General features: G+C 33.1%; 1 pseudogene; it reads left to right on the top strand.

The window, feature by feature from the left end:
* On the top strand, positions 1-24373 carry LOC121467742 (annotated as a pseudogene).
* The last annotated feature ends 3272 nt before the right edge of the window (positions 24374-27645 follow it).

Here is a 27645-nt window from a genome sequence, read left to right as displayed (position 1 = left end):
TTACATGTCGCGACATTGCCGATGTACGCTGCAATGTACCAAATTTCCACTGTGGTAATTTGCTTTATGTGTTGTTTTGTTTTTATTCTAGAAATATCAACAAGAAAGAAGTAATGTAAGTTAACTTATTTGAGTTTTAAAATGTGTCTTATAATAGTGTTTATAAAAACAGCTTTAATTATTTTCGTAAGGCTAAAGAAAATTCTTAAACTGACAAATACCTACATATGTACGTATAGCAAAATATCAAAGTATTAATATCGTATACATACACCCGTAGGGTGTCTATTTTTTGTATCGTTAGCATTATAGTTGTTCTTCTGTTTAAATTCTTTAAAGATAATTTAAATTGTTTTATGCGATAATTTTCGTACAAACGTAACCATGTATACATATGTATACTTATATATGTATAAGTACATACTTATGTACATATGTAAATATGTACATATGTTCAGCTTATTAAAAGAAGAGTTGTTCAAAATTAAATTCATAATGGAATAAATTAAACTATTTTAAGGTCATTAGCTATCTAATATTTAGTCCAATATAAAAGATAATTTTACACCCTTGCAGAGAATACAACAAAATGGTCAGATACATATGTACAGTGCCGCACTAAAGTGATGGCACAGTTGCAAACGTCAACTTCAAATGTTATTCCCAGGCGTGTTCAGCATTTTTATGATATATCTTTTTTTCATATATTTAAATTAAACATTTGTTTATTCAAAGGCACATTTGTTTAGGTATTTTTTTGTAACGTACTTAAAACTATTTAATCTTAAACAAAAAACGAACTTATTTCGTGAAACAAAAGTCTTGGCACACTTCACCAAAAATCCGGGCCGGATCGGACGACTATAGCACATAGCTCCCATAAGAACAATCGAAAAAATAAATTAAAAACAATTATGACTTTGCTGTTTTTTGTTTTTTTTAGTTCTTCCACATATAGAATGGTTAAATTTTTCAGAATTACGGTTTAAATTTCATCAAACTCGGACGACTATATCATATAGCTCCCAAAGAAATAATAAAAATATATAAAAAAAACTATCAAATAATTGAGCTGCAAATCATCATAGGTTCAATGTTTTTAAACATATACGCAAGAAAATCATAATTTTATTGTTTTAAAAATTTTTATTCTTGCAATAGCTGCAAGGTTATATGAACTTCGGCTTGCCGAAGTTTGTTTTCTTTCTTGTTTGCTTTATAACATCTTCAAGACGCCTAGGCATGGAATGAGCAAACTTTTTTTGTAGTCTAATCTGAAATATTTCGCCATTCCTCCAATAAGGCCTTCTTAAGGTCATTTTTTGATGAAATGTCGTGTTTTTCATCCGCCGATCCAGTTCATCCCAAAAGGTGCTTGATCGGATTCAGGTCAGCTGACTGTGGTGGATATGGCAACATACGCACATTTTTGGCAGTATACTTCGAATCATTGTCTTGCATAAATGTGAAGCAATTCGGCATATTCAGCTTTAGGCCATTTTTTTAGGGTTTTCCTTTAGAATGTTGAGGTAGTATGCCTTGTCCATGATTTCCTCGATGAAGACAAACTCTCCAACACCTGCCGATGACATGCATCCCCACACCATGACTCCTCCGCCGCCGTGTTTTACTGTACGTGCCACACTTGCTGACGGCCATCGGATCGAAATATATTAAATTTACTTTCATCAGAGAAGATGACCAGATCCCAATATACAATTGGCTTAGTCAAGTGCTCTTTGGCATAGGCTAAACGCTTTATTTGATTGACCTCAGAGATCAATGGCTTTCTTCTAGCAGTACGGAAATGGTAATTGGCCTTGCGAAGGGTCCTTCTAACTGTTATGGGATGAATTTCCTTCCCAGACTCAGTTTTAACCTCAGCGGCAATTTGAGAAAAGATATTTTCGGGTCTAGCTTAACTTTTCGAACCACCTTGTTAGATTTACGGTCAGTTAAGAGCCTCGGGCGTCCTGATCTGGGAGCGTTCTCCAAACTTGCTGCTCCCTTAAAGCGGTGCACGATTTTTCTGGTTGTGAATCAGCTTAGTTCCATAATCTGGGCTATTTTGTCATAATATTTGCCTTCACTGTGCAGGTGAAGCATAATTTTTCGCTGAGCTGCATTAGTTTCCTTGCGCTTTTGTGCCATTTTGTATAAATTTAGGCAAATGGCAAGAAAACTTGATAAAAACGTCACTTTGTCTCAAAATTTTTGTCGCCAAGTAGTTAAGGAGAAGTTCCGTTAAAACAAATGTGCCTTTGAATAAATAAATGTTTAATTTAAATATATAAAAAAACTTGTTTCATAAAAAATGCTGAATACGCCTGGGAATAACATTTGAGGTTGACATTTGCAACTGTGCATCACTTTAGTTCGGTACTGTAAATCGCAGAGGAGACCATTTCGACCCTACAATGTATACACTTGTACATTGATGTATGTAGAAACCCTTGCACAACTGTATGTGTATCATTTATCAGCATTACCAACCGAGTAAAATCCGCCTGCCTGTCTTATAGCCTGTTTCCATTGGCGCATTAAAACGCATTTAGCCTAATGCGCATTTATTTACTCAGGGAATCCCATAAGGCTAAATGCCGCATTTAAATAAATGCGATTTTTAAATGCGACTAAAAACCATTCGCCCCGAACGTTTTTAGAAAAAATACCGGAATATACCGATGTTTAACGATATTTTGTTCGTGCCACCACTACAACAGCTGTTTTCTATAAGCAAGGTTGGCGCAATTTTTGATGTCTTTTGAATATAAAATCTATTTTGTATAAAAATGACTAAAACCTAGAGCGCACGCTGCAAATTCTGCTCGCAGTACCACAATGCATATGCATATACGGGGACCCTTGCTCTTTTTAGAAACTGTGGTGGTCTCCATTGCAAACCCGTCATAGCAACGCAATCAGCTTCGCTTCCTTGTCGTCCAAGTTGGCAAATGCCTCGGTCGCATTATGGATGTCCTGCTGAGCATTACAGAGCTTAGTAAACTCACTCATGTTCATTAGTTTTAATTAATTTATTTTGGATTTGCCAAAATTCAAAAGTAAACAAACCCAGATCAGCTGTTTGTGCCACTCACATGTCGGAGCAGTATAAGCTAAATGCTAAAGCGCCAATAGAGTCAGGCACATTTACAAAGTCCACTAATGCGGCATCGGAATCAAGCTATTATTTACTTAGTCTAAAATAGTATTTTTAAAATACTTAATTTTGTTAAAAAAAATTAAAAACAATTTATTGATGCCTAAAATTTTTTTATTTAAATACATTAAATAAAAAGAGTACATACACATGTGCAGTGGTGGAAATCTTATTTTGCACACAAACCATCTAAATCTTAAACATCTAAAACTAAATTAAACAGTGTAATTTTCAAATTTATTTATTTTTTAGTTAGTAAAGGTATTTGCAAGAATTTTAGAAATATTTTTTAGAAGAATTAAAAACGAAAAAATCACAAGAAATAAGATAAGTTCGGCAAGAAGAAGTTTACATACCCTCGAAGCTTTTACAAAAGCTAAATACATATTCTATAAATCCACTTTATTTCGATTTTTATGCCGATGCATTTTTTATCGATCCTGCTGTAATACAGCTAAAGGGCTCACAACTTATTTAAACCTAACACCATCCAAAACTTAAACAATATATGAAATCTTAACTAAAAAACTGTTCAAACTGATTTTAATGCTGCATAGTTAATGTATGTTAAAAATAACTTTTATTTTATTCAAAGAATTTTAATATATTTTTTTAGTTAGAATACGAAAAAGATCTCAGAATTGGACCACATATCACCACAGCTAAAGCCTTATTTATTTATATTTAACAGTTTATATTATTTTTTGAATTGGTTCCACCAATTTTGTTGTTGTTTCTGGGTATAAGGCACCCCTTTTGGGTTATTTATAAGAATTTTTTATGACGGCGATCCCTGGAGACTGTTCTGACGGTAGCACCATATATGGTCGGCCCGTCCCTATCTCAAGGGTGAGGATAGTGTTTTGACATGGACAGTATGAAACCGCAGTCGGCACACGCGCACTGTGTCGCGGTGCAAATTACTCACGCAAAAAAGTGTGAGCATGTTATAGTATATGTGCCGTCCACTACCAATCGGAAGTGAACACATTCTAAAATTAATTGTTTTACGCTTTTTTGCATCTACAAAAATTTCAATTGTGCATTGTGCAAGCATTCTACAACGCACTACTAGAACGAACTTTAAAACTGTTTCTCGGAAAACTTTCAGGATTTGTTACAAAACAAGCAATTCGTTCCGCAAGAACATAGTTAGAGTGGTTCTAAAACATGTAAAATCCCTTATTTTTAATTTCAATTTTTTTTTGAATAATTTTTTTTATATACACTTTTTTATTATCTCGTTATTTTGTTAATTCGGCTGGTTTGATTCTTAAGTCATCTTAAAAGTGAAAGCCATCTTAAGGTTCTTAATGTGGTCGGTAATCCGGTACCCGTCCCTATTTTGCTTTCAGTTAACACAATGACAATTTCATTTGTGCTCAAAAATTGTAAACAGTTAAAAAACTAAAAATTCTGAAATGCAAAACCCTGTTTGATAAAAATGTAAATATAAATTTAGAAACACTTACCAAATAAATCTTAATTTCTTATCTCTTGTTCACCATAAACAGGGACCACTTTTATTTTGAGTTCACCCTAAACTGAACTGAAAGAAAAAAGAGAGCAAACAAATCAAAGAAATAAGTTTATAAAACTGAAATTTAATACAAATTTATATATGATAAAAACTTTAAGTACCTTATGTTTTGTTGTTCTGGAATTAAACAAAAAAAGAATATGTATAATAATACTTGTTGAACGCATTAATTAAATGCATTATAGAATTAAACTGATATCTTTCTGCAGTGTATGCTCAAAAATTCATTTCCTTTTATTTTTTCAATTTTGATATGTGTTTTGAGCGTATATTGTATATAAGATTGGGTATACATTTTTATTTTTAAAAATGTACTTTAATAATTAATTTAATTTAATTTATTTTTAAAATTTTAAAAATTTAACATTTTTATTTTATTTTTTTAGAAATTCTTTTTTTTTTTATTATTATTAATTTTTAATTAATTTCTTAATTTTAATTATTATTATTATATAGCTGCCTATCAAATAATTGAGCTGCAAATCATCATAGCAAGTCAATCATAATTTGAATGTGTTCAAAAATATTTGATTTTTGCATTAGAGTGTTATTTGTGTTCAGACAAATAGTGAGGGAAAAATTAAACAACTTGCGAATCCAATATCAGATGAACCAAACATTTAAAACTAAAAATGTGGTAATGGAAATAATTGTTAGGGTATGTTAATTAATAGTTACTAATCGTTGTTCTATATTTATATGTGTTGGTGTTCTTATAACCAATTTGTTGCAAATGTGTAATTCTTGGTAATTTTAACAAAAGCACTCATGTTCTGTTAAACGCCTTTAAGGTATTAATCATATGTGTTAAACAAATTACTTAAGAATCAATTTATATCAATGCCCGTTCTTGCCTCTTTAACAAAAATCAATACTTGTTGCACGGTTTTATAAGTTTAGTCATGGAGCGGTCTTAGAAGTTTGGAAAGAATACAAACGCAAAGAAGACGCCGTCTAACTGATGACTAAATAGGGAAAATATCAAAAAATAATTTTAATTATTTCTAGTAATATGTGACTTTGATGGTTAAAGTCGATAAAAATCGAGTAAAACTATTAAAGTGGTTATTTACGGAATTTATTTCAAAGGATTTACTGCATAGATTTGAAAAGATATTTTATTGTTTAAAGATACATGTGATTTGTAATTGTTGTTTATAAACTTGAAAAAAAATACCCGAACCTTGGAATGTGCTTTTCATAACACACGTAAAAACTGCAGTGGTCCCGCTTAAGTCACGTTTTGTCGAGCGGGTTGATCAGAAATCAGGAAAATTTTATTCCTTTGATTTGTTATGCAACAATAAGTGAAAAATTAAATTCTTACGACATTTTTTGACCTAATGAGCTATAAAAACGGAACGAAAAAAAAAAACAAATTTAAAATCCTACTCGGCCAAACGCTATGTATTGTGAGTAATTGGAAAAATAAATTATTAAAATCGGACTGCACTAATTTCGGGAAACGTGTTTAAAGGTAAATAACGGTGTATAACTTGATAGAAATTGGTACCTTACGGTTATCAGGAATATACGAAAAAATATATTTTCGACAAAATCCTTTTTGCAGCGTATTCCCAGACACATATAGATTAAAATAATGAAAATTCATCAAAATATGAGATTTTTTTCGGTAAGCTAAATGACAGGGACATGTGGTTTTTATTGTCAACTTTTTTTTATATTTCTTTAATCATTGAAATTTATATCTTGCTGAATTTCAAAATGGAAAATCGCGTCGATCCTGCAAAATGCAAAGCATCGTCTCGGATTTCAACTATGCAGACTCATGTGGTGAACCGGAAATGAGTTATGAATACCATTTCTGAAAATTTATGAGATTATCACGATAAATCGTTCGATAATGGGATCGGAACAGAGAAATGTATCGTAACAAAAAATCCTTTTTCACACACATTGTACGCATACGTACATACATACAACACACAGAAAACTGTAGAGAAACAAGAGAAACTAAAATTAATTTTTGGAGTATACGATTTTTAATAAGCCCTTTTACATTGGAGAAATTGTGTAGAATAAGAAATTTAAAATTTGTTGCCGTATTCCAATGGCATGGATAATGATTCAGCCGGGGTCCTTTTTTTTCATAATGCGGTGGTGTATTTAAAGTGTTTGTCAGCAAAAAAAAAATTTAATTTAGTTATTAATGGCTGTTTATGAATTGGATGGTGTTTGGTTTCAAATAAGATGGGAGCCACTGTGAATGGCGTCTACTGCCTCGCGGGCAATCCATCCGTGGTCGCGGGGGTTGTACCTTTTTAGTAAGTATATTAAGTTCCCAATCCAACATACGCTTCAATTGTTTAACTGCATATAATGATTATTGGTTTCGTTTACTTAAAAACTTGTAAGGCTGCCGGTTTAACTTTCTGCTTCCACGCACTTTTAATCTATTATTTTATCGTATGCTAATCGCCCGGCGTAACCATTCGTTGGCGAGGGCCAGCCATCAGCTGTTCTGTTATATGTATGTTCATGCCGTATAAAATTAGATCCGTAATTTTAAAATAGTATACTATCACTATATAACTAAAAATGTTTAATTTTTTTTCAAAGGAAGCTTTATGGTAAGATCGTCCTATCCGGCCAGCCCGACCCGGCTCGAGATATATATATATATACCAACAACAATAATAAGAGAAATTTTTTTGTGAAAGTACGGTCTATTGCGTATAAAACGGACAGGACAGAAGTGCCTAGATCGACTCTCCTAGTGATGCTGATCGTAAGTACATATATATATAAGTTCAGAAAATGTCTTCAAATGTCTACCCTCTTCAAAGAGAGAACAAGGACAGAGCTTATTTCCATCCAAGAAATAAAATTCAATTCATAAATAAAGTTTATGGCCAATAAAAAAATTAGAAACAAGGTATAACCATGTTTTATTGTTGATATGTATACGACCTAATGAAATGTTACAGATGAATTCTAAACATTAATGAGTAATTTTTTAAAAAAAAATTTTGCGATTAAAGCTTAGCTCAAAGGGCGACAAAATAAAAGCACCGCCCTGAACAAAAGTAATGTAATTTTATTTTGGTGTTTTTATATATTAAATTTTTGCCGATAATAAACTATATTATCAAAAGATAACTATAAAGAAGTAACGCTGTAGTTGATTGCCCCAACCTTAAGGTACCCATTACTCAGTTTACAGACATTTGTGGAGTACTTTGCACGACGAATCTTGTCAATGTGTCGTGCCTACTACGGATATGTACTGTTGATGTTTTTGCTCTGACGGGCTTTGCTGCTGCTCGGGTTAGACGTCCACATGTGATAACTTCTCCGATTGTACAATACAAAGATTGCACATCTCATACTAAAAAATTTTCTGTTTTAGTAGAAGCTTGTAGATGAGGGGAGAGCGAAAGAACGGAGAGAGGTTATATTCTTAGTTCTTCGTTTATAGCCTAAAAATGGCTACGATGGGAACCCTTTTTTTAGCAAGGTCACTCTCTTTAGTTTGATTATATAAGTCCCAAATAATTATTTATTATTTTTTGTAGACTTTTGTAGATAAGTTTTCTTGGTTTTTCAAAAATCCCAAAAATGCTTAAAAACTGAGCGTCACAAGGGGCGATCCCCTTTAAAAATAATTTCCAAAATGAAGACAACGGGTTTTGAACCAGTGTAACATGGCTTAATCGCAAATCTTAACCATTACACCACATGACAAGCTGAGCTTGGTCTAACAAGATGTAAACTACAAGCCAGCATTGCGTGTTCCACGGCAAAGAACGGGTTCCACTGCTGGAAAAGTAAAGTAGAAGTAGTTTTTGAAAGCCGGCTCGATGTCTTGTGATGGTGGTGGAAAGTTAAAAACATTGTTTTAATATTTTATTTTAAAATATTTCTGTTGCTATAATGGCAACTATTTCATTGCAACTATTTTTAAAAATCCTAAAATAATAATTAATTCTAGTCTCAAACAATTTTTGAACATAAAACATACATTACTTACACGTCTGCACTGCTCGGCTTACCTGTTTCTTACTGTTTTCAAATTGACAGTGATATCGGTCTTATACGATTATGTTATAGCCTGATTCCATTGGCGCATAAAATGGACTTTTTAAATGTGCCTGATTCCATCAGCACGAACAACTGATCTGGGTTTGTTTACTTTTGAATTGTCGCAAATCCATACAAAAATAAATTAACAATCATGTATATGAGTAAGTTTACGGAACTTTGTGATGCTCAGCAGGATGCCCATAATCGTATTGTGGCATTTTGCCAACTTGACGACAAGAAAGGGTTTCGTTTGACGGGTTTGCTGAGGAGCCCACCACAGTTTCTTTCTTAGAGCAAAATCACCGTACATATATGGTTTTATATAGTTTTTTCCTGCCAGATTGCTTTTATAGAGGTGGCACTAACGAAACTTCGTTAACCATTTGTGTTTTCCGGTCTGCATACAGCCGCTTTAAAAAGTTGTAGCGAAAAACTTTAAGCACCCGCTGATGCAAAAACATCTAATTGATCTACAAAACTTAAAAGAAAAGCACACAAAATTCAATTTTTCCGACAAAAAAAAATGGATATTAACGCAAAACTAAATATAATTTGAAAGTTTTTCCTCTGTAAATGATTTATGCACTAATGTTGGCCTTTGATGAATGACATGGTGATATGGTGATCACCCGATCCATTAATTTCTGCTGGATTTCCCCATAAATATCATCCAGCTTTTTTACCCCGCAGGTCAAATGAAGTGAATATCTTCCTATTCTTTCATATCGAATTGGCATTTGTTCATATAATTGCATATATCTTAAAACCGCAGACTTGGCTAGTAGGCATCTCCATTTCCACTACCACCACTACCGAATTTACAGCCTACTCCCGTCGTCTCTTTCTAGCACATGCACCTTTTATGGAAGAAAATGCCGCTGAAGCGGAATTTGGTCGTTGAAGCAGAAACCCGCCTAGGCTATTAATCGCATTTATTTTAAATTCGGCATTTAGCCTTATGGGAGTCCCTGTGGAAATATTGTGGGCAAAAAGTTTACGAACATGTTGTATTAAATTTCAGTACGCATTAGGCTAAATGCGTATTAATGCGTCAATGGAATCAGCCCATTGATCGTCTGCCTGACGAGGATTTGTCAGTAGGTGTCTGTATACAGTTTGTCTTTGTATCTTAATCGGAGAGTCTATTTTGGGTTTGTGCGCCATTTCTAACGCGAAGAGCTTTCTGCATTGTTGTTTTTTGTTGCACAACCACTTACATCAAAATTTTGTGGACAATAACTGCATTTTGGAAAATGTTTTGACGTCGTAATTTGTAGTTAGATTTATGTTCTCTTATCCTTGTTTTAAATTTTACTATATATTTTTTTGACACGTTTCTTTGTCCGTTCCTTTTGCACCGAATTTTGGTTTTATAAAATATATATTCTAATGTGTTTGTTGGCTGGTGTGCGATTACTTTTATTTCAATTGTTTTGCAGCAGTCAGATTTCATTAGTAGTTCCGATAATTTTATTTTTTGGGTGCTTGTTTCTAATTTTTTTTCAAAATTATTATTTGTCATTATTTATCTGTATCTTTGGGGGTACATCTTGTCCGATATGCCTAACAACAGTCTGAAACAGCCATTTGCTGTATTTTTATACCCTTGCAGATGGAATTATAATTTCAGTCAGAAGTTTGCAACGCAGTGAAGGAGACATCTCGAGCCTATAAAGTAATATATTCTTGATCAGCATCACTAGGAGTGTCGATCTAGCCATGTCCGTCTGTCCGTCCGTTTCTACGCAAACTAGTCTCTCAGTTTTAAAGCTATCTGCATGAAACTTCTCCCAAAGTTGTCTTTCTATTTCAGTAGTATATAAGTCGGAACGAGCCGGAGCGGAAGACTATAGCATATAGCTCCCATGGGAAAATATAATTAAAAAAAATTATAACTTTGATGTTTTCTAATTTTAATTTTAATTTTTTTAAATCTTTACTTCTTCGAGATATAGTAATGGTTAAATACTTCAGAATTACGGTTTAAATTTCATTAAAATCGGACGACTATAGCATATAGCTCCCATAGGAACTATAGCTTCAATGTTTTTAAAAATACACGAAAGTAAATCATCATTTAACGTTTTCAAGAGTATTTAGTTTTGAAATAGCTGCAAGGGTATATGAACTTTGGTTTTGCCGAAGTTTGCTTCCTTTCTTGTTAATCATGGTTCTTTGATGTTAATATTTTCATGTCTAACAAGAAAATCTAAGTATGTTTTTCTTATAGTTGTCTTCTAATTCTATTGTAAATTTTAGATTGTAATGGAACGATTTGGACGTGCCCAGAGTAGTTTAGATGTTATCTTCCTTCATTGTCGAAAATAGTTTGTATACATATTTTGTTAGTGTCTTTGGCTTTTGAAATATCAATTTATTGTATACAAAATCTAACCATGAAGATGATGCAAAAGTAACAAAGTGTTACAGTATGTACCCTTTAGCCATTATTTTTTTTTTGTTTGTAATATTAATAATTTTTTTTTTTTTTATTATAGTTATTGTTTTTATATTATGTATAGCCACACGTGATAGATTTCTAAAGAACCAAATTGATTATGAAATAAAATTTTTTAATCTATCTATATGTACTATTTTTTTTTTATTTTTATTATTTGATATTGTTATGTTATAGCTCATAGCTGTTATACTTTATAGGGATCCGTATTTAAAATCAAATTCCCTTAACTCAAAATCTAAAGTTTTTTTGTCGTAATTAATTTTATGTTTGCTTAAGTGATTCTAACATTATTTTGATTCTTTAGCATAGTCTTCTATGTTATATAGGGTTTTATCTAATCTATAATATTACAATTTTTAGGAAAATTTGAAGTTTTACCAAAAATAACTAACTCATATGGACATTAGTCATGTACCATAGAGGGGATTGTGTTAAAACAATATACTTAGTATTGCATCCACACATCCCAATCTGTTTTGTCAACTGAGATGTATGATCTGGATAAACTTCATTAAACGTTCTGTGGCTTTGCTCCACAGTTCCCACAGTCTGATGATTATGTGCGGTAGAAGTTATGTTTTTGATATTCAAATTTTTGCATAACTCTTCTATTATTGAATTTTTATATTATGTTCCCATGTCCGTATTGAACGTCTTCATTGGACCGTACTAGAATTAATTCTTCAAATACAGCTTTTTGCTACTGTGTTTGCATTTTTGTTTTTTATTGGTATTGCTACTTAATATTTTGTTGAATCGCAGATGTTAAGTTACTGCGTATTAATTTCCTTGTTTAATTACTCTATCAAATGACATTTCTGGGGTTTTAGTTATGCCGAACCTTCTCTGGCAGTGTGATGGTTGTGTTGTTTGTAATGATTGAGCACAAAAAAACTCATATCTACAACAAGCATGGAGAGGACCAACAGCATCTATCCATCATTAGTGACTTTAACCTGACCGCCCTTGTATGGGCGGACCCCTTGCCATACTCATTCCTTATTGCCAGCATCATCCACATGAGATAGTATAAGTCAATAATATACGCAACGACATACATAGGTCTTAGGATTTAGTATTTATTAGTTCCGGTTTTAAAATTTCCTTAATTTCATGTAATTTACCTATTATCAACTGCGATGTTCATCATGTTTTATAGTTTGGCGCCTTCAGCGGACCATTCTTGCAAAATTCATTTTGTGAAAACTGCCTTTTCTATCAAAGTGAAATATCACTTCTGGGGAACAGTTCTTTCGCACGATAGTTATAAGCTGTGTTTAAAAAACTGAAGTAAGTTTCATTTCATATGATTTTGCTTCTTCTTCTGCTCCTAGAAAAGCAGAAGTTGCAGTCGAAGCAAATGCAAAAATCAAAAAGCGAATAAAAGTAAAAAGCAGCACGCTTGTTTTCGTTTCATTGCTTGCTGCTTTGCTGTTGCTCACAGTTTATGAGCTGCGGCAGGCATCGGACTTTCGGAAGTCGTCGGAAATATCTTCACCATCAGTACATAGCAGAAGTCGAAAGCGGACAAAAACAAAAGCCAAAATCTTTTTGGAATGGTGTCAAATCTAAGAAAAATGCTTTTTAGTCCCCTCTGCTATGCTCCTTGGAAATTTATCTGTTCCTGTATACCTCTTGCAGAGGGTATTATAATTATGGGCATAAGTTTGTTACGCAATGAAGGGAGGAATTTTTCCGACCACATAAAAGTATATTAATTCTTGATCAGGATCAATACGGGAGTCGATATAGCAATGTCCGTCTGTCTGTCTGTTTCAATACCGTTTCGCTGTCGTATTAATACATGTATACGGAGATCAATTTTTGAAAGCGCCCCGATCGGAAGTCTAAATTTTTAATTTGGTACATTTAGCACACCGTTTAATCAACAACTCATAATTTAAAACTCTTTTGTTTTAAAAAAGATACATTTTAAACCAATTTTATTTTTAAGCATAAGCACACACCCCCGATTTCGTTCTTAGTATTAGTTTCAACGTTTTTTGGGGAAAAAATGGTCAAAATTCTCTGAACCATTCTCTTATTTTATTTAAATGAGATAAACTTGGGTTTTCCATATAATCGATTAATTTGGGTCTCAAGTTATTTGAATGGAAGAACTCAGAGAGCTCTCTTTTCAAAACACGGTTTCCAAAATTATCTATGTAATATTTTTAAGTGACCTAGGAAAGTCGTTTGGGTTCTTTGCTGTTTACTCAATTTATTATTAATTTTCATGATGATGTTAAGCTTTCTTATAGCCTGATTCCATTGCCGCATTAGTGGACTTTTTAAATGTGCGCTGATTCCATTGCCGCATTAGCATTTGTTTAATGCTACTCCGACATGTGAGTGGCACGAACAGCTGATCTGGGCTTGTTTACTTCTTGAATTTTGCCAAATCCAAAGAAATTATTTAAAATTAATGAACTTAAGTGAATTTACTAAACTCTGTAATGCTCAGCAGGACATCCATATTGCGACCGAGCCATTTGCCAACTTGGACGACAATGAAGAGAAGCTGATTGCGTTGTTATGACGGGTTTGCAATGGAGACCACCACAGTTTCTAAAAAGGGCAAGGATCCCTGTATATGTGGGAGTTATTCTATGCCAGAGATTCAGCAGTAATTCATTGTGGTACTGCGAGCAGAATTTGCAGCGTGCGCTCTAGGTTTCAGTCATTTTTATACAAAATAGATTTTATATTCAAAGACATCAAAAATTGCGCCAACCTTGCTTATAGAAAACAGCTGTTTTAGTGGTGGCACGAACAAAATATCGTTAAACATCGGTATTTTCCGGTATTTTTTCTAAAAACGTTCGGGGCGAATGGTTTTTAATCGCATTTAAAAATCGCATTTAATTTAAATGCGGCATTTAGCCTTATGGGATTCCCTGTGTAAATAAATGCGCATTTGGCTAAATGCGTTTTAATGCGGCAATGGAATCAGGCTATTAGTTCTATAATAATTTACTGTCCGTTTCGGCTTACAGTTGATATTGATTGTTTTCAGAGATGTTGCCAATCTACCTCTTAAATCTAAACTTACTTTAAAGTAACTTATGATGACTTATTATGTGTGCAAGGTTAAGTTTACAAGTTAATTTTTTCATAATATGCCAATGCCAAATTGAGTTAAGGACTTAGGATAACTTCTTGAGCCAAAACTGAAATTCGATTCAACACCTTCTGCTTACAAGGCTGTAAGGGTTCATGGGTTTAAAAGGTGGTGGTCGAAAGAATTTGATGATCCTTATACAACTAAATTAAATTAATTAGAAAATTGATATCCCTTTTGGTTTTTTATGTCAAGTACACACCATTCGTAATGAGTGGGTACAAAAAAATGTGTTCTTGGGATCAAAATATTTACCCTAGTGGAGTTATAGCCTGATTCCATTGCCGCATTAGTGGATTTTTAAATGTGCCTGATTCCATTGGCGCATTAGCATTTAGCCAATGCTACTCCGACATATGAGTGACACGAACTGCTGATCTGGGTTTGTTTACTTTTGAATTGTTGCAAATCAAAACGAAATGATTTAAAAATCATGAATTAAAAAAATAAGTTTACGGATATCTTTAGTGCGCAGCAGGTCATCCCTAATGCCATCGAGGCATTTGTTAACTTGGACGACAAGAAAGGGAAGCTGATGGTGTTGTTTGACGGGTTTGCAAAGGAGAGCACCACAGTTTCTAATAAAAGAGCAAAGTTCCCCGTATATGTGTGAGTTTTTTTCCTGCCAGACATGCAGAAGTAATGCATTGTGGACCTGCGAGCAGGATTTACTGCGCTTGATATTGTTTTCAGAATTTGTACGTAAAATAGATTTTATATTCCAAAGAAATCAAATATTACGCCATCCATGCATAAAAACCCAGCTGCTATTGTGGTGGCACAAACGAAATTTCGTTAAAAATCAGTATTTTTCGGTATTTTTTCTAAAAATGTTCTGGGCGAATGATTTTTAATCGCATTTATTTTAAATGCGGCATTTAGCCTTACGGGATTCCCTGTGTAAATAAATGCGCATTAGGCTAAATGCCTTTTAATGCGCCAATGGAATCCGGCTATTATATTGCTCCTCTTGTAAATCGAACAATTCTATTTTAATGCTTAATCTTATCAGAGGTGATATTGATTAAATTAATTGCTAAGCCGCTTTTTGTTGTGCCTTTTAGATCAATTATTGCCTAATTGCCAAGATCTAATTCAAATTTTAAAAATAAAATAATTTTTATATTTCTGAAAGGACTATTCAGCAGAAACTGCTATAATTTCAGCAAGTTGAATTTGTATGGAATAGCTGATCGAGTTTCAGTGTATTTCTGATGAATTTTCAAAATTCAGTCGTTTCGGGAATACCCAAAACATAAATTCAAGAAATATGACTGAAAAAAATGAAATACATGTATTTTGTTGAAAATGGAGGTAGTCTTTTAAAATATTGCAGTATCCCACCATAATAATGGCGTCAAACATTTTGCACTAATAAAAAAACTATCGTCTTTTTGCCTATTTTGCGGGTTATGTATATAATAACTATTCAATGCCTTCTTTCCACTCAGTCCATCAGTTGGAAACGGTTGTAATTTTTGACAAATGTGAAACTCCGATTTCCACAGAGCAAATCCGCCTTCCGATTTAAGCTCTACTGAACATACATATGTGGCTCGTCAAAACGTAACAACAAAGTCAACAGGTCAACCATGAACGTAGATGGATCTCTGTGGAAAGGGGCTATAAATTAAGGAGCGCCGCACTTAATAATAGGGTATTTCCACAGAGATCCCTTCACCATCCACCTTCCGATTTCAGCTGGTCTCTCTCTCTGTGCAAATTATAGTTTCACATTTGTTGAAAATTCCAACCGTTTCCAACGGATGGACTGCGTGGAAAGAGGATATAAATTTTTATTTGTAAACAAATTCTTTTTAATAATTTGTAGTTGACTGTAGTTAACTGAAATGGTGTGTACATTATTTTTGTTTTAATAACTACACTTCTATAAAACGATAAGTTTCCGTGTGTTATTATGTGCATAGCGACGCAAATGTGTTTCAACGGTTTTTTATTTTGAAACGAATGATTAAAAGTTAGGTTACTTGGCGTTTTTCTCGGGAACGATTAAATTAACTGAAAACTTTTGCTTCTATTTCCAAGATTAAATATTCTTTAAAACATCTACATTTCGATATATATGCTTGTATGATTAAAGCCGTGACGACTTATAGCTCAATTATTCGATCGTTCCAATTGTCAGCTATCTGAAATCGTTTTCCGATTTAAATAACATTGAAAGCGTTATTCTGAAATTTAAAATCATTACTATGTTCAAAAGAATTCAAAATAAAAAAAAAATTTAAAGTTAAATATTTTTGTTTATCCATTTTTGGTTTATAATTTGATTGCTCCCATTTTGGAATATTAAACCAATACATCTCGAAGAACAAAAAAATTAAAATACAGCAACGTTTTCATTTATTTTTCCGATTGTTCCTATGATAGCTATTTGGTATAGTCGTCCGATGCGGCTCGTGCAGATAGCCTTAAAACTGATAGACTAGTTTGCGTAGAAACGGACGGACAGACGGACATGGCTAAATTGACTCTTTTAGTGGTGCTGATTTGGAATTTTAATACTGTTAGGGTCACAAATGTCTCATCTTCTTTGCAAACTTCTTTCTGAAATTTTAATACCCTCTGCAGGGGGTATAAAACTGTATAAGATTACATATAACATGTGTTTTTACAAAATTTTTCATTTGAAGATATAGGCAAAACCGTTTTTTGCCAAAAAAAATGGTATTTGTAACATTTTCGATAATTTTTAAAAAACCAGGATCCCAACGGAAGAGCCCGTGCCTTTTAACGGAAAAGCTCGGGCCTTTTTATTTGAAAAATAAAAAGTAAGACCGCGCGTACCAATTTAATTTTAACCTATTCTTGGCACAATTTTTTTAGTTAATTGGATTACATAATCTCAAACAAATTAATCGGTGTTAAAACCTGTCCTAGTAGACTTTAGTTTAAGCGTGACTGATGACTCTATTAGCATGAAATTAAATTAGTTTGAACAAGTTGTTTACTTATAGAACAAAAAATTAATCAAATTACACAAATACTTTAATGGAAGTTGGACACTTGAAATGTTTATTTTAAAACCATTGAACATTATTAATTCAAAATCGTAACGTGTACTTGGCCTTAAGAGTTGATTTATTTGATTGTAAACACCCTGTCTCCCTGTGTGCAGCTTGTATGAGTCTTGTGGTAGTGTTTGTAATTGTATTTTAAGATCAGAAGACGCCGTTTTTTTTGGAAAAATCATTTTCTATAATCACATTAAAACAAATTGGTTATTGTTTTGAAATAAATTTGTGTGCTAGTTTTATTATAACGTGAATAATGAACATTATTTTACAACTAACTTAAGGAAATATTTGGCTATTCGTCGGAGACGCCATTTTGTACAATTTTAATTTACTGCTCTATAAATGGAATTTGGAAAAAAAAAGGTAAACTTTTAAAAATGAAGCTCAGTTTAAAAATTTCGTATTTACTATAATTTCTAATTGAAGTTAAGTAAAGTCTTCTATTTGTTTTTCTTAATATTAACATATCTGTATACATTATGTAGAACCTACTTGTACGTATGTACATACCTTCAAGATTAATGTCTTACATACATACATGCATGGTTAAATATAAACGTGCACACAAACCACTTTTATGTACATTGTAGATATGTATGTATATTTATATGTATGTACATATTTAAGCTTTCTATACCTGCCAACTTCAAAATATGAACTTCTTTTAAAAAAAATCTTACATTATGGTTTCTTTTCAGGTATAAGGGTGGTCGGACACCTTCTATTAGGTCCAGTGAAAGGCGACGTCCTCAAAGTGTTTCATCTATATCCACACTTTCCCCAAGAGTTGTGTTGTCAAGATTGGAACCCAGGGAGTTCGAACGTCTTCGATTATCCTACAAAGTTGCAATCGACCAAAGACGATCTAGAAGCTGCCGTGGCATGAACATGGGTCAAAAAATTAGTGGTGGAGTCAAAACAGTTAGTCGTAATGATTCACAGTCTACCTTTTAAACCAATAATACCAAGAGAGTTACAAGCTGATTTTGTTAAACCAGCGCGCATCGATATTTTGCTTGATATGCCGCCAGCGTCTCGAGAACTACAACTGAAGCATTCCTGGAACTCCGAAGATAGGTCGTTAAACATTTTTGTAAAAGAGGACGACAAGTTGACATTTCATAGACACCCAGTCGCTCAAAGTACTGATTGTATTCGCGGAAAGGTCGGACTCACAAAAGGGATTGCATATTTGGGAAATTTATTGGCCAACAAGGCAAAGAGGTACACACGCTGTTGTCGGCGTATCCACTTCAGATGCGCCGTTACATTCAGTTGGGTATCAAAGTTTAGTCGGATCAACTGAACAAAGTTGGGGCTGGGATTTAGAAGAAATAAATTGTATCATGACTCAAAAAACTGCGCTGGTGTCACATATCCAGCCATATTAAAAAACGACGAAGCTTTTTTAGTTCCAGACAAGTTCTTAGTAGCATTAGATATGGACGAAGGAACACTAAGCTTCATTGTTGATCAGCAGTATCTTGGTATTGCCTTCAAAGGGCTGAGAGGAAAAAAATTGTATCCAGTTGTTTCGGCGGTTTGGGGTCACTGTGAAATAACCATGCGTTACATTGGTGGATTAGATCGTGAGTATATTTTATTAATTATACAACAGCAACTTATTAAAAAAAATGTATGTGCATATTCTGTTTTTAACAAAATGAAGTTATATTTAGTTCCGCGAGTTGTCTCAAATTTTAAAATTGAATATAAAATTGTAATACATTAAATGTATGCTTTAATTTGAACAGAGAACATAATTTTTAAGTTTTAAGTGATCTGGGCTGTTCTTCAGAAGCTGCTTAAAGCGCATGAAGAAGGATAAGCGTTGGATGCCTCCATATTCTTTACCGAAATCTGATTCTTCTAATTTCAAAAAGGTGACACAAGATTAGACGTGTTATAATGTTCTTTAATTTCTGTTGTTTTTAGTGACCTTGTATTTTTTGTATACATAAACCCCTAGGGAGTGATCCGTGGACTTACGGCTAGAGCTATTTTAGTCTGCACGCTCACCGCAGACTCATCAAACACTCTTAGGGTTCTTGCAATTTTGGCGTTCCCGTAACTTATTTAGCAAACAAATTTTGTTTTTCAACAATGTCGGTGAAATACAATTGAGTTTTATTTGATCGAAATAATTCAAATAATTGAATTAATTTCAGTGGATATACAAGGATATACAAAATATTGGCAAAAAGAATGATTTTATATACCATGCATTTCTAGGCCCACAAGTGTCTGATTGTTATATACCTTGCGGAGGGCATTACATCTCCTTATCTTTAAAGTATATATATTCTTGATCATCATCAATAGAGAGTCGATCTAGCCATGTTTAAAGCTATCTGCATGAAACTTTCCCAAAAGTTGTCTTTCTATTGCAGGTACTATATAAATCGGAACGAGCCGGATCGGACGACTATAGCATATTGCTCCCATTAAAAAATCCAATCAGAATAGCAAATGATAACGTTGGCTTTTTCTTAATTAATATAAAGATATTAAAATAAGTATTAAATTTAAAAAAAAATGTAACTTCTCTATTTATATATTTAAAAAAAAATTGTTTGGAAATAGAAAATAGTTAAAAGTTCAGATTTACGATTTTAATTTAATATAAATCGGAAAACGGTATCATTAAAAAAATTTTGAAAAAAAATCATTTACGATCCCTTGCAATAAGGAACTAATTTTAAAGCATTTTTTTCAATTATAATTTTCAAAGTAATTACCTTGTCGAAGTGCTGAATATAAACAATAAGAAGCTGCTTAGAGCAACCTATGGAACCTATTTCAAATGTTCCTCCGATTAGATATCTTCTGTTCGGCGGTGGTATATACTCTTTTACTTCATTTATTATTTATAAGGATGAAAATAAACAAAAGCTTTTTTTTTCCTCAGTGGATTTGAGTTATCCACACAGATTCTAAGTTAAATGCCTCAATTACTTGAAGAGGACTTTGAGACGAATTTAAAAAAAGTTTGGCTAGTGATATGTTGGTGGCCTCGTCATTTTTTTGCCAAGATTACTCTAGCAAGGCAGGTATTGTTCTAGTCTTATTATATTTTGTATGTCGACTTGTTTTTGTTTAGCATTTTCTGTCCCTTTACATAAAACTAATGGCCAGTTCGGCGTAATCCATAAATTTTTTCACACTCGAGAATTACGGACACATACACTTCACGGGATGCAAATCACAAAATATATAGATTTTTTCTTTAAATAGGCAATAAACCCCAAATTCCATTCAAAATCATTGTCATTGTTTCTTGTATGAATTTTTGGGGCATTATTTCGATTTTTTTTGGGACTTATTGCTTTGGGGACTTATTTTTACAGAGTTCATAATAAGTAAACCGAAAAACAATTAACTTTCTTAACTGCATATGATCTTAAACAAGGTTTGAGGGGCCGTATTTCATATTTAATATTGGGGTTTTTAATTCCATTATGAAATAAACCCCAACTTAGGGGCCAACATTTCGTTTTACGTTTTGGGGGCAAACATCTTTGCGCAAGGAGACTACAACTCTATAACCTATAGCCGCAATATTCGGAGGTCAGCTAAGAATAGTCCGATCTTAATAAATGATATAGCAATCAAAAGGTTTTTCTCTTTTTAAGAGTTTGTGGCATACTACGTTTTAGAAAGTCATTTGGTTTCGGAAAAATGGGGGTGAAGAGTGCGAAAAAAAATGTTGTCTTCTGGCATTGAAACCACGTGGACAACGACACCACAATTATGTAAATCTCGATACTTAAAAAGATATTCAATAAACAACAAACACATTATTTTTTAAATGAGACCGTTTTTCCGTTTTTGGTTTGTATATGTGTAACAAAGCGATGTTTAAGGGTCCTGAAGACAACTTAACTGTATTAAGCAGCTCGAGGTGAAAAACTTTTTGTTCTACCGCTTTTGAAAATTCGCGTAAAGATTTCTTCATATTTTTGATTCAGCAAAAGCTTTTGAGATTACGCAACTTTTTATATATCAAACAAAAAACATCTCAACGAAGGAAAAAAAGAGTAGTTACGATCGCACCTTCAATATATAGAAAAATATTTGATATCAAATTTTGTGACGAAAAATGAATAAACATTCACTAAAATAAAATATACACTTTTAAAATATGTTTCATTAACTGGTTTAGAAGTTATTATTGCCGTTTAAAGTATAGCGATTTCCCGATAAATTAGCTGGTTTTCAAAAGTGCTCTGAAAAGGTATTATTCTAAAATTCTAAAAAAGTCCTTAAAATTTTTTTGGGAAATTGAGAAACGATGTAGAAAACTTTTGTATTTTTAAATATACAAAAAAGTATGGAATAGGTCCTTTTGAACGGAGCATGGGGGATCAAATTTGATGTCATTCGACGTGTTTTGAAAAAAGGAATTAAACTGTGCTAAAAAAAAAAAAAGTGTCATAAAGTGTGAAAAATTTACCAACCCAAGCTCAAACCCTCCTCTTAAATAAAAAAAATGTATTATGCCTTCACCCCGCCCTTTTGCTACATAGACTGTCATTCATTTTCTCTAAAAATTCGCTTTTGGGAGCTATTCAGCGTTGAACAATGCAACCATTTCAAATCTTTTGATAGTACTTTTTGCCTTTATTTAAAAAGGAGCAAAATCTATGCAAGTCAATTCGATTATGAAAAATTCGTATTTGAATTAATATTGATATCATATTAATATAAGCAAGGTTATTATAGACATAATTGACTTTTGATCGGAGGACAGAACTGTGTTCTTAGGTTTTTTAATATACAAGTCATTTGGGAACAACTCCTGGTCATGGTGATGACGTTCTTGGGGTCTAGTCCATTACCAAACAAGAAAGGAAGCATACATCAACTTGCCGAAATTTTATATGCCCTTGCAGCTTTTGCAAAAAAAAAAAAAAATCGGTAATTATTCCTACACGTAAAAAAAACATCGAAGCTGCAATGATTTTAAGCTCAATTTTCGATTGTTTTGTTTTTTTGAGTTCCAAAACGTTTGAACCCCGATGGCTCCCATGGGAGCTATATGACACATGATCAGTTTAAATCAAATTTAAAGAAAGAAAGCTTAGATATAAATAGAATAGAATAGAATAGAATAGAGAATAGAATAGAATAGAATAGAATAGAATAGAATAGAATAAGAATAGAATAGAATAGAATAGAATAGAATAGAATAGAATAGAATAGAATAGAATAGAGGCAGAATAGAATAGAATAAAATAAATGAATAGAATAGAATAGAATGAATAGAATGAATAGAATGGGAATAGAGAATAGAATAAGAATAGAATAGAATAGAATAGAGCCAATAGAATAGAGAATAGAATAGAATAGAATAGAATAGAATAAGAATAGAATAGAATAGAATAAAGATAGAATAGAATAGAGTCTTAGAATAGAATAGAATAAGAATGGGAAGATAGAAGATATCTAAAGAATAATGGAATATAGAATGAATGAATAGAATAGAATAGAATAGAATAGAATAGAATAGAATAGAATAGAATAGAATAGAATAATAGAATAGAATAGAATAGAATAGAATAGAATAGAATAGAAGATAGAATAGAATAGAATATAGAATAGAATAGAATAAGAATAGAATAGAATAGGGAATAAGATAGAGATAGAATGGAATAGAATAAGAATAGAATAGAATAGAATAGAATAGAATAGAATAGAATAGAATAGAGATAGAATAGAATAGAATAAAATAGAATAGAGATAAGAATAGAATTGAATAGAATAGAATAGAATAGAGATAGGAATGAATAGAATAGAATAGAATAGAATAAGAATAGAATAGAATAGAATAGAATAGAATAGAATAGAATAGAATAGAATGAATAGAATAGAATAGAATAGAATAGAATAGAATAGAATAGAGATAGAATAGAATAGAATAGAATAGAATAGAATAGAATAGAATAGAGATAGAATAGAATAGAGATAGAATAGAATAGAATAGAATAGAATAGAATAGAATAGAATAGAATAGAATAGAATAGAATAGAATAGAATAGAATAGAATAGAATAGAATAGAATAGAATAGAATAGAATAGAATAGAATAGAATAGAATAGAATAGCAACAGGTATCTTTTAGTCGGTTAACTCAACTAGAGTGGACTTGTATGGTTTTCAATATTTTTAAATCCTTCGTGTTGTAGCTGTCGTCTTCCAAATGATCTTCGTTTTTTGAAATTAAAAACGTAATATTAACAAGTTATTTTGTATCTTTTAAGCCGAACCCTTGCCCCTAATGGATCTTTGCCGAAGAACTATTCGACAGAAAATTGGCCGCGAGAACTTGGAGGACCGTATACAACAACTTCAACTTCCTCTTTCGATGAAAACATATTTATTGTATAAAAACCGTAGATAATATTTTTATTAAGTAAAAAGTATACCAATTTTGGTTTTTGCTGCATGTGATGAAAGCAGTAAAAACTAATTGCGTTAGCTTATAATAGTCTTAGATCAATGTTAGTTTGTCTGACCTCTAACTGGAAAAGCATAGGTATACAATTCTTAATAATACTTTAATTTAGCTATAAAGATTTATTGTATATTAGAAGCATGAATAATAATAGTATGTATACAGTATGACATCTCATTTTGCAATAAATTGGAGAATGTTTCTTCATGTAATATTATTTTAAAAATTATATAAGAAAAAATATATTTGTAACAGATAAAATCAAACAGTAAAAATTGCAGTTTTTGTTAAAAATGTCTAATCGCGAGTCATCATGTAAACTCTCGGAAATTTTTAGAATTAAATTTTTGTTTTTAAAATAGTTTTGGAAAAATGCCTTGATAAGTTGAATATAATTGACTAAAACGCTTATATTCATTTGCATTCCGAAATATGCGACCAGAAAACCTGAAAATGATAACTGCTTAGTTGCAATATAATGTGGCTCGCTTCATGCTAGGAAGCCTCCAATTTAATTTCCTTAATACACTATTAATAAACGCTTTAATAATCCAAATTCTGAATGTATGTTTTATATTAAGAGAATTTGTATAAAAAGGCAAGGTAATATTTAATGCATTTAGATTGTTTTGTAAGGTAAATAAAAAAATCTCATTTAATAAAAATAACTAAAGTAATTGAAACAATTTGAGGGCCTAATTTTCTATACGACGGGTGTTTTTAGTTGAAAAGAGTCATTCCTGTGCAATGTTAAAAAAATAATACTTTCATGATAGAGAACGGAACATTCGTACGAACATTCGTTCAAACAAACAAGATTACAAAAGTATAATTAAAAAATTTTTTTTTTTACTCAAATAGCACATTTTTATACGCACTATTTTATTTAAAAATCAAGGAACCGTAATCATTAATTTTATAACAAAAATTATTTGGTAATGATTACATATCAATTTTTGAGTAAGTATATAAAACATAGGGCATAATTATTATTTTTGATAAAAAATTAATAAAACTCAAAAATAATGATTATTAAAGATCAAACAAACACACCGTTTGACGAGGTATGAACAATGTGACTATCGCACCTAAGACTCAAAAACTTTTGATGTCAAATTTTGTGACGATAGTTATTTACTTTCACAAAATGTAAGTTATATTTATTTAATTAGTTTCTAATTTGATACGCTGCTTTACAATTTTTTGGTTACAAGAATTTTATTGTGCAGCTTTGTGGCAATAACGAAACTAATTAAATCAGTTAAAGTTAATTTTTGTTAAAGTTAATGATAATCGTCACAAAATGTTATATCCTAAGCTTTGGCAGAACTCAAACAATAACAATAAAAGAGTACCTTATTACTACGATCATGAATCATCCCCTGGATATCTTGAAAACTCAGAGCACCAGTTCCGACTCTTGATCTTAGCTGAAACCCATTTAACATCGCACAGGCACTGTAGCTTTATTTCCAGTCGGAACGCTAGAGGATTTTTGCCCACCATGTATTTTTCTCTTCCTTTATTATTATTATTATTATTATTATTATTATTATTATTATTTTTATTATTATTATTATTATTATTATTATTATTATTATTATTATTATTATTATTATTATTATTATTAATATCGGGGTGTTTAGTGTACCGCGACCTGTAAGATCTATTGTACCCCCATTCAGAGCCTACAGCTCAGATATCAACCCACTTCCTCGAATAAATTCGAGGAGTTTTAGTGGGTTGATTCTTCCAGGAGCTTAGGTGTAAGAGTTCTAATTTAATTTTCCTAAGATTTTACTTCTTATACTTGCTAATGCCGGACAGTCTGCGATGATGTGTTTAGAGGTTTCGTCCTCTATGTGGCAGAATCTGCAAGTTCTACTGCTGGTTATTCCCATCATACCTAGGTGACTTTTCTGTTTACAGTGCCCGGTTAGGAAATCCGGTAACGATCCTAAGTGAATTTTTCTTAGTTGAAAAAGTTTCTTGAACCTCTTCTTGTTGTAGTTATTTATTTAAGTTTTGGCTTGCTTTAGGCCTGGGGTATTCCTCCAGTGTTCTTGCCCCCATGGCGCCGTCCTCTTTCCTAAAGTATTCTTTTTATAGTGTGCCTCCCTATGCCACAGTAGGGCTCTAGTCCTATCAGGGGCTGTTCAGCTCCTAGTTTTGCCATTTTATCGGCAAGTTCATTTCCGGATATATCCTTATTTCCCGGAATCCACCTGAGGGCCAGCCTGTTTCGGCTGCCGAATATATTTAGTTACTCTTCACCTCTAGGACTAGCTTCGAGGTGATTTTGTTACTATGTAAAGCAGTAATAGCTGCTCGGCTGACCGCAAGGATCCATATGTCCTTTTCCTTGTATCCACGCTGTATGTTGAGCTCTGCACAACGTCCAATGGCACATACCTCATATGCTATACCTCATATCTGGAATATGCTGGTATATTGGCCAAGGGATTCGTGGTATTTTATGCGAGGCCCTACCACTCGAAGGCCCGTGCCTTGTTGTGTCAGGAATCCATCTGTGTACCATGCTATGGTGTGTTTATCCACAGGGTGCACTTCAGACAATGTGGTGCAATCTTTCTTATTGCCTAGCTGTGCTGTGAAGTTCTGCTCGAAGATTAATTCGGCTCGAAGATTAATTCGCATCCCTGTTATTTAGAATGCAACTACCTGTGCCCTCAGTGCTTATTCTGAGGAGTGTAGCTTTGCGTTGAATTTCAATTACACAGTGGAGTGGTGTTAGCTCCATCAGAATTTCTAAGGCAGTTGTTGGACAGGTCCTCATTGCCCCTGTCATGCATACGCAGGCACCATTTGCATGCTGGTGAGCTTAGCTCGTTTACCCCATGCAAGTGCTCCGTAAGTGAGGATTGGTCTCACGATCATTAAGTATAGCCATCGTATTATCTGGGGCCTGGTTCCCCAGGATTTCCCAGCAATTTTCCGACAGGTATAGAGTGCTCTGTAACACTTTTCCAATGTCTTTTGGACATGGGAAGCGAAGTTCAGCTTACTATCCAAAGTGATTCCTAGATATTTACCCTCTCGGCTAATTTCTATAGGAGTTTCTAGCAGTGAGATTTGTCTCATTCTCTATAGTTTGTACTTCCTTGTGAAAGGAACGATGACTGTATTAGCAGGATTTAAGTTGAGTCCAACCTCCCTGCACCAGTCTAGCGTTGTCTTTAGTCCGAGTTGGACGATGTCGCAGAGTGTCGCTTCAAATTTGCCTCTGGCGATTATCACCATGTCACGGCGTATCCCTGACTTTGGATTCCTTTTCCAGCAAGTTTGCTGAGAAGCTCATCTACAAGCAGACTCCATAGCAAAGGGAAATTGTCACTATCCGAACCCAGTGTACATTTTGCTTGCCTGGATTCAAGTAGGTTGCCAATCCATTTGCTCGTAGTAATATCTATGTCCCTTCTGGACAGGGCAGCTCGAACTGCATCATGTGATGTGTTGTCGAAGGCTCCCTCTATGTCTAGAAAGGCACAGATAGCTATTTCTTTGCTGTCAATTGCCCCTTCTAGGGTGCGACATAGTTGATAAAGTGCAGTGCCTGTTGAACGACCTGCTCTGTATGCATGCTGTGCAGCGGACAGTCTCTGAGAGCTGTTCTTCTGATATTGTAGTCTACCAGTTTTTCCAACGTTTTAAGACAAAACGAACTTAAGCTGATTGGTCTGAAGGACTTTGGGCTGGTGATGTCTTTCTTCCCGAACTTGGGGATGAAGACCACCCTAGCGCTGCCCCATGCACTTGGGATGTACCCAAGGGCTAGGCTGCTCACCATTAGTCTTCTTAGGCGGGTTA

Source organism: Drosophila elegans, unplaced genomic scaffold (genome assembly GCF_018152505.1).
Source record: "Drosophila elegans isolate 14027-0461.03 unplaced genomic scaffold, ASM1815250v1 contig_649, whole genome shotgun sequence".
In the NCBI taxonomy this organism is placed as follows: domain Eukaryota; kingdom Metazoa; phylum Arthropoda; class Insecta; order Diptera; family Drosophilidae; genus Drosophila; species Drosophila elegans.
This window is presented reverse-complemented; position numbering and strand designations above follow the sequence as displayed.